The sequence below is a fragment of the Podarcis gaigeae genome (genome assembly GCF_964106915.1).
Source record: "Podarcis gaigeae genome assembly, chromosome: 16".
In the NCBI taxonomy this organism is placed as follows: Eukaryota; Metazoa; Chordata; class Lepidosauria; order Squamata; family Lacertidae; genus Podarcis; species Podarcis gaigeae.
The window spans coordinates 10,396,804-10,403,739 of NC_139693.1; positions in this window are offsets into that span (position 1 = coordinate 10,396,804).

Here is a 6,936-nt window from a genome sequence, read left to right on the forward strand (position 1 = left end):
TCCTTTTATTTAAAATGCATCTCTAGGTTATTTGTGGGGCACAGGAATTCGTTTATTTCCCCCCCCCATCAAAATATAGTCCGGCCCCCCACAAGGTCTGAGGGACAGTGGACCGGCCCCCTGCTGAAAAAGTTTGCTGACCCCTGTTCTATCAGATGCAAACAATGGCACCAACTTGGGATTATGAGTGCCCAGTGGTGCATGTCACATGACTTCACGATATCACATGACATCGCACACCCTGCGAGGCCTCAAACATGACCTCCGCTCTCCCAGAAGTCGTGTCTGAGGCCCTGCAGGGTGGGTGCTGGGCACCCACAACAACAAAAAATTGTGGGTGCCCGGGCCCCCAGGGCTCCCTGGAGTTGGTGCCAGGGGATGCAAATATGTTAAATAATCACAGCTTCCCCCAAAGAATCCTGGGAGATGTGGTTTGTTATGGGTGCTGAGATCTCTGTTCCCCTCGCTGAGCCCATAGTTCCCTGGGAAGAGGTTTTAATTATTAAAGCACTTTGGGAACTGTAGCTCAGAGAGGGGACTAAGGGCAATTCTCAGAATCCTTAACAGTTCCCATAATACTTTTTTTTGGGGGGGGGGAAGCCATGACTGTTTAAAGTGGTATCATAAGGCTTTAAATGTATGGTTTGAATGTGGCCTCAGGAAGCCTTAAATTAATTCCATCAGCAAACTGTTTTTTAAAAAATAATATTTATTAACAGTTTAAACACTACAAAAGAAAAAAAATAAACAAAACAATACAGTACAATACAAAAACAAAGACACTACATAACACTAACACTAAGACATTAAACTAACAAAACAAAACAAAAACAATTTAAGACACATCCAATAATTTCAATATCTTATCTTTCATTCACTTGTTTCAACGACCTCCTCACACCTCCCTTTTTTTAATCCACTTCAGTTAACTGTTTCAGCAATTCCTTTCCATCTTCCTCTGTTTTCTGTCTGTAATTTATCTTAACATATTCTAACCTTATTTTTCCCCTTTAATACATTAATAATCTATTTGTACTTAGTTCCTTATAACATTTCTACTAAAGCCATATAACTTCATTCCAACATTTTTCTAACATTCATTAATTTTACAGTATTTCTGTAAATAGTCTTTAAACTTTTTCCAGTCTTCTTCCACCGAATCTTCTCCCTGGTCTCGGATTCTGCCAGTCATTTCCGCCAGTTCCATATAGTCCATCAACTTCATCTGCCATTCTTCCCGGGTGGGTAAATCTTGTGTCTTTCAATACTTCGCAATGAGTATTCTTGCTGCTGTTGTTGCATACATAAAAAAAGTTCTGTCCTTCTTTGGCACCAGTTGGCCGACCATACCCAGGAGAAAGGCCTCTGGTTTCTTCAGGAAGGTATATTTAAATACCTTTTTTATTTCATTATAGATCATCTCCCAGAATGTCTTAATCCTTGGGCATGTCCACCAAAGGTGAAAGAATGCACCTTCAGTCTCATTACATTTCCAACATTTATTGTCAGGTAAATTATAAATTTTTGCAAGCTTGACCGGTGTCATGTACCACCTGTAAATCATTTTCATTAATTTCTCTCTTAGGGCATTACATGCCGTAAATTTCATACCTGTGGTCCATAGCTGTTCCCAGTCAGCCAACATAATGTTATGTCCAACGTCTTGTGCCCATTTTATCATAGCAGATTTCACCATTTCATCCTGAGTGTTCCATTTCCATCAGCAAACTGCAGCTCCCTCTTGTGGTTGAAGTCTAAAGAGATTTCTTTCTTCCCCTCACCCCACCAAAACTATTTCTAGTCTACAGCTGGAGACCCCTCCCATACCTCCGCCTTATTAGCTGAGCGCAAGGAGGCGTGGAAGAGAAATTTGGTTTGCTTTGCAATTTCCTACCAGCACCTCTAGAACCGCAAACAAACCGAAGCACAACCGTCCTTCTCTAAGTTTCGCAGTGCAATTCTCCCGCCAAAGAATGCACACGAAAGGCGTAGATTAGGTTAAAGCCTGCACATAAATTCCATATATTAGCAAAAATGACATACAAAATGCATTACACTAGGGGGAATTGCTTTTTTCAAATATGCGTGTGAGAGGAGACGTTTGCTCTAAAATGCTGGCGAATTTTTGTGAGGATCTTTGAAAAGAAAAGAAAAGCAATCTGAAAACGTTGCGAACTCTGAATTTAAGGCCATATACACATTTCTAAATTCAGTTTTGCCTAATATATACATTTCTGCAAAGCATTTTTTTCTAATATAATACATTTTGGTATATTACTTTCATTATCGTAATGCATTTTTATGCACATTTAGCCCTTACGTATGCATTATTGAATACAACTGAATTTGCAAAACTCAGAAGAGTGCAAAATCTTGAAGGATAGCTCATGTTTTCTGTCCAATCATTGCAGGGGTGCCCAAACTTTTTTCAAAGAGAGCCAGATTTGATGAAGTGAGTTGAGTTGTTGAGCTTTTTTTAGGATTGAGATTGTTGAGTTTTTGGGGAGATTTGACCCCAATTTGTTGTTGTTGTTTAGTCGTTTAGTCATGTCTGACTCTTCATGACCCCCTGGACCAGAGCACGCCAGGCACTCCTGTCTTCCACTGCCTCCCGCAGTTTGGTCAGACTCATGTTTGTAGCTTCGAGAACACTGTCCAACCATCTCGTCCTCTGTCGTCCCCTTCTCCTTGTGCCCTCCATCTTTCCCAACATCAGGGTCTTTTCCAGGGAGTCTTCTCTTCTCATGAGGTGGCCAAAGTATTGGCTTCTCAGCTTCAGGACCTGTCCTTCCAGTGAGCACTCAGGGCTGATTTCCTTCAGAATGGAGAGGTTTGATCTTCTTGCAGTCCATGGGACTCTCAAGAGTCTCCTCCAGCACCATAATTCAAAAGGATCAATTCTTCGGCGATCATAAAACCAGACTTTGGACATGCCTGACTTACATTTAATGCAAACTGAACAACTTTCCTCCCCCATTACCAGCAGTGTCTGACTGAAAGTTGCCTTTGTTATAGGCAGCGGTTCAGGAATCCAAATTAGTTCAGTCCCCAGACAAATTCAGGGAGCTCTGTACCAGAACTCAGCACTAAGCAGGATTGCTCCCACCCATCGCCAGCTGCGAGAAAGAGTGACCCTTCAGAGTTTGGGTGTGCAAATTCCCCCTGCAGGGAGTTCTCTCGCACATTCGAACTCGCCACTAAGCAATAATTTGACATGTGGGCGGGACGTGTCATGGCACCACGTGACTGACAGGTGGGTGCCCCACCCACCGACCCACCTGCCAATCTTGGTCTGCAAGGCTGGTCCTGATAAGGATCTGTCCTTCTGTAGCCAAAAGAGATTTCCCAACTATACCATGTTGGGGATGAACTTGAGTGCTCTTGCTTTTATGAGGCAAGGAGCAAGGACCATCTCTGCAATCTGTACAGGCCACTTAGAAAATGCTTAATGGCTAATTAGGGAGGAATGTAGCAGTGCCGGATTTACATATAAGCTAAACAAGCTATTGCTTAGAGCCCCACGCTATTGGGGGCCCCAAAAAAAATTAAAGGGAAAAAAACAACTGGATGTACATTTCCAAAATATAAGATAAAAAACAAATAAAATAAAACCCACATACAGCAACAGTGTTTTGTGTTGTGTAGGCTCCTATGATGTAAGTCATGGGCCCCGCCCATTAGTGAACTACTAAGGTGATATTGATATTATATTTAAAAATGCATTGTATTAACTACAATTGCATTGTATAGGTTATAATTATAATAAAGCTGTTTATAATTATTAGTACTGTAGTTTGCATCATATATTTACACCTATTATTATTTCATGTTATAGCAAGTTTCTAGAGACTAGATTACAATTCTAAAGGAACTTTTGTTATTGCCAAATGCCAATGTGTTTGCATTATTAAGTTTGTTATGAATAAAAAATCATTTTTTAAAATAAATATTTATTAAAGATTTTCTTAGAACAATAGAAAGAACAAACAAAATAACATATAATTTTTTCCAATATCCACATTTTCATCACTTCTTTGGACTTCCTCGCATCTCTCGTTCCTGCGTTCCAAATTTTCGAACTTTACCCAGCAATTTATCACCTTGTTTCAATTCTTATATTATAATTTTCTGATATTGTATCCCTAATTTTAGATAATTTAACCCAAACCTTAAAAGCTTAATTTTAACATAATATTTATCCAAAATTTATCTTTTCTTATATTTTCATTTATCTTCATATTCCTTTTAACTAACTTATTGGTGCCATATTGTTGATAATCTTACATCTTTCTTAACATTCATACAATTTACAATATTTTTGTAAATAGTCCTTGAATTTCTTCCAGTCCTCCTCCACAACTTCTTCTTCCAGGTCTCGGATTCTGCCAGTCATTTCTGCAAGCTCCATATAGTCTATCAGTTGCATCTGCCATTCTTCCAGTGTGGGCAAATCTTGGGTTTTCCAGTATTTAGCGACAAGTATCCTTGCTGCTGTTGTTGCATACATAAAAAATGTTCGGTCCTTCTTTAACACCCTCTGGCCGACGATGTCCAAAAGAAAGGCCTCTGGTTTCTTAGGGAAGGTATACTTAAATACCTTTTTCAACTCATTATATATCATTTCCCAGAAAGCCTTAACTCTAGGGCAGGTCCACCAGAGGTGAAAGAACGTTCCTTCAGTTTCTTTACATTTCCAACATTTATTATCAGACAAATGGTATATTTTTGCAAACTTGACTGGGGTCATGTACCACCTATATATCATTTTCATAATATTTTCTTTCAAGGCATTACATGCCGTGAATTTCAAACCGGTGGTCCATAACCTTTCCCAGTCAGCAAACATAATATTATACCCTATGTCCTGTGCCCATTTTATCATAGCCGATTTGACCGTTTCATCTTGTGTATTCCATTTTAGCAGCAAATTATACATTCTTGAAAGTACCTTAATCTTAGGTTCTAACAATTCCGTTTCTAACTTTGATTTTTCCACCTGGAATCCTATCTTTTTATCCAACTTAAAAACTTCTTTGATCTGAGCATAATGTAACCAATCTCGCACTTTATCTTTTAATTTCTCCAAACTCTGCAACCTCCAATTATCTCCATCTTTTTCTATTATTTCCCAATATTTCGGCCATTTGACCTCCATATTGAGTCTTTTCCGGGCCTTAGCCTCCATTGGTGATAACCACCTTGGGGTCTTATTTTCCAATAAGTCTTTATATTTTATCCAGACATTGAACACTGCTTTCCTGACAATATGATTCTTGAAAGCCTTATGAATTTTAACCTTGTCATACCACAAATATTCATGCCATCCAAAAACGTTGTTGAATCCTTCCAAATCTAAAACATCAGTGTTTTCAAGAAGCAGCCAATCTTTCAACCAGCAGAAAGCTGCTGATTCATAGTACAGCTTTAAGTCTGGCAGGGCAAAGCCCCGAATAAAAAATCATTTTAAGTTAGAGCTTAATAATTATTTCACTATTAATATACTTAACTGAATTTCAGTTCAACAATTACTTTGATAAAATCCCTATTTTGTTATGTGCAAATGGCCTTAGATACTTATTAGGTTCACAAATTACCATATAGCATATATTCAACACACACACACAAAACCAGCGACAATTTGTTGTTTACAAAGGACAGCTGGACATATAAAGGGCCTCATTACCTTCAGTAGCTTAGGGCCTCATCAAACCTGAATCCAGCCCTGGATGTAATGGAGCCATTTGGCAGAGGGTATGGCTGGCAGGCATCCCAAACAGGAGCACTTCACGCTGCAACAATTTGTTACAGGTCCCATTTATGGTGGGGAGTACGGGGGTGTCCAAGTCATGTCCCTGCTTTTCATCACTAAAGTAATGGGGGTATCTATAAGAAAAATCAAAGTCACAGAAACATTCGAAAAGTTTCCTGTTTACTCCCGTAAACAAACACACAGCAAATACAGACGTAGGAACGGACACATTTGACTCAGAGAGCAGCCTGTTAGTTCAGAAGCAGGTATCTGTGAGGTATTTGGAGCTTGTTGAACCCGCAGAGACGGGTTGTCACCGTCTAACTCTAGTCTTCAAAGAACAACTATGATATCTGACTTCCTGCACCCTTCCTTAAATTGTAAAAAGGGCCTTTCTTTCTGCTTTGTATATATTCCTCTAATCATTTTCTTTACAAATATCACTCAATTTCTGCTAATATGGAATTATTAGGAAGGAAGAAAGGATATTATACAATACAAATCTGAGTTTTAAAAAGAATGTTTATATTACAGTATAATGAGAAGGATGGGAAGGATTGTGTTGATGAACACTTTTATTGTGTAAATAATGTTGTCTTGTCTTTTCCTCTTTTGATTTTTTTATTTCGTATCTTTGTTATTCCCCCCTTTCTTTTCCTCTTTTTTATTCCTTTATAAATTTTATATTTTCTACCTAATTTTCTTTTTCTTCACATGTAAAGAGATAGCATATAATGTTTGTATTGATATGTACATTTTTAATCGATAAAGAATAATATTAGTAAAAAGGGGCAGGTTGCGAATAAATGTCAAGCTGTGTTTCTCTAGATGAGCCCCTTTAAATGATGTGGTTACAGCTTTTCAAGCTCCAGCTCACCCCCCAAAAAAATGCTCTCTGTGTCTTCATGATGAGGACAAAGATGGAAGATAATATAAACAGAGCACCTAAAATATTCTCGGCCCTGAACAAAGCTTTAAAGCATGGGTAGGCAAACTAAGGCCCGGGGGCCGGATCCGGCCCAGTCGCCTTCTAAATCCAGCCCACTGGTCCAGGAATCAGCGTGTTTTTACATGAGTAGAATGTGTCCTTTTATTTAAAATGCATCTCTGGGTTATTTGTGGGGCATAGGAATTTGTTCATTTCCCACCCACCTCATATAGTCTGGCCCCACAAGGTCTGAGGGATA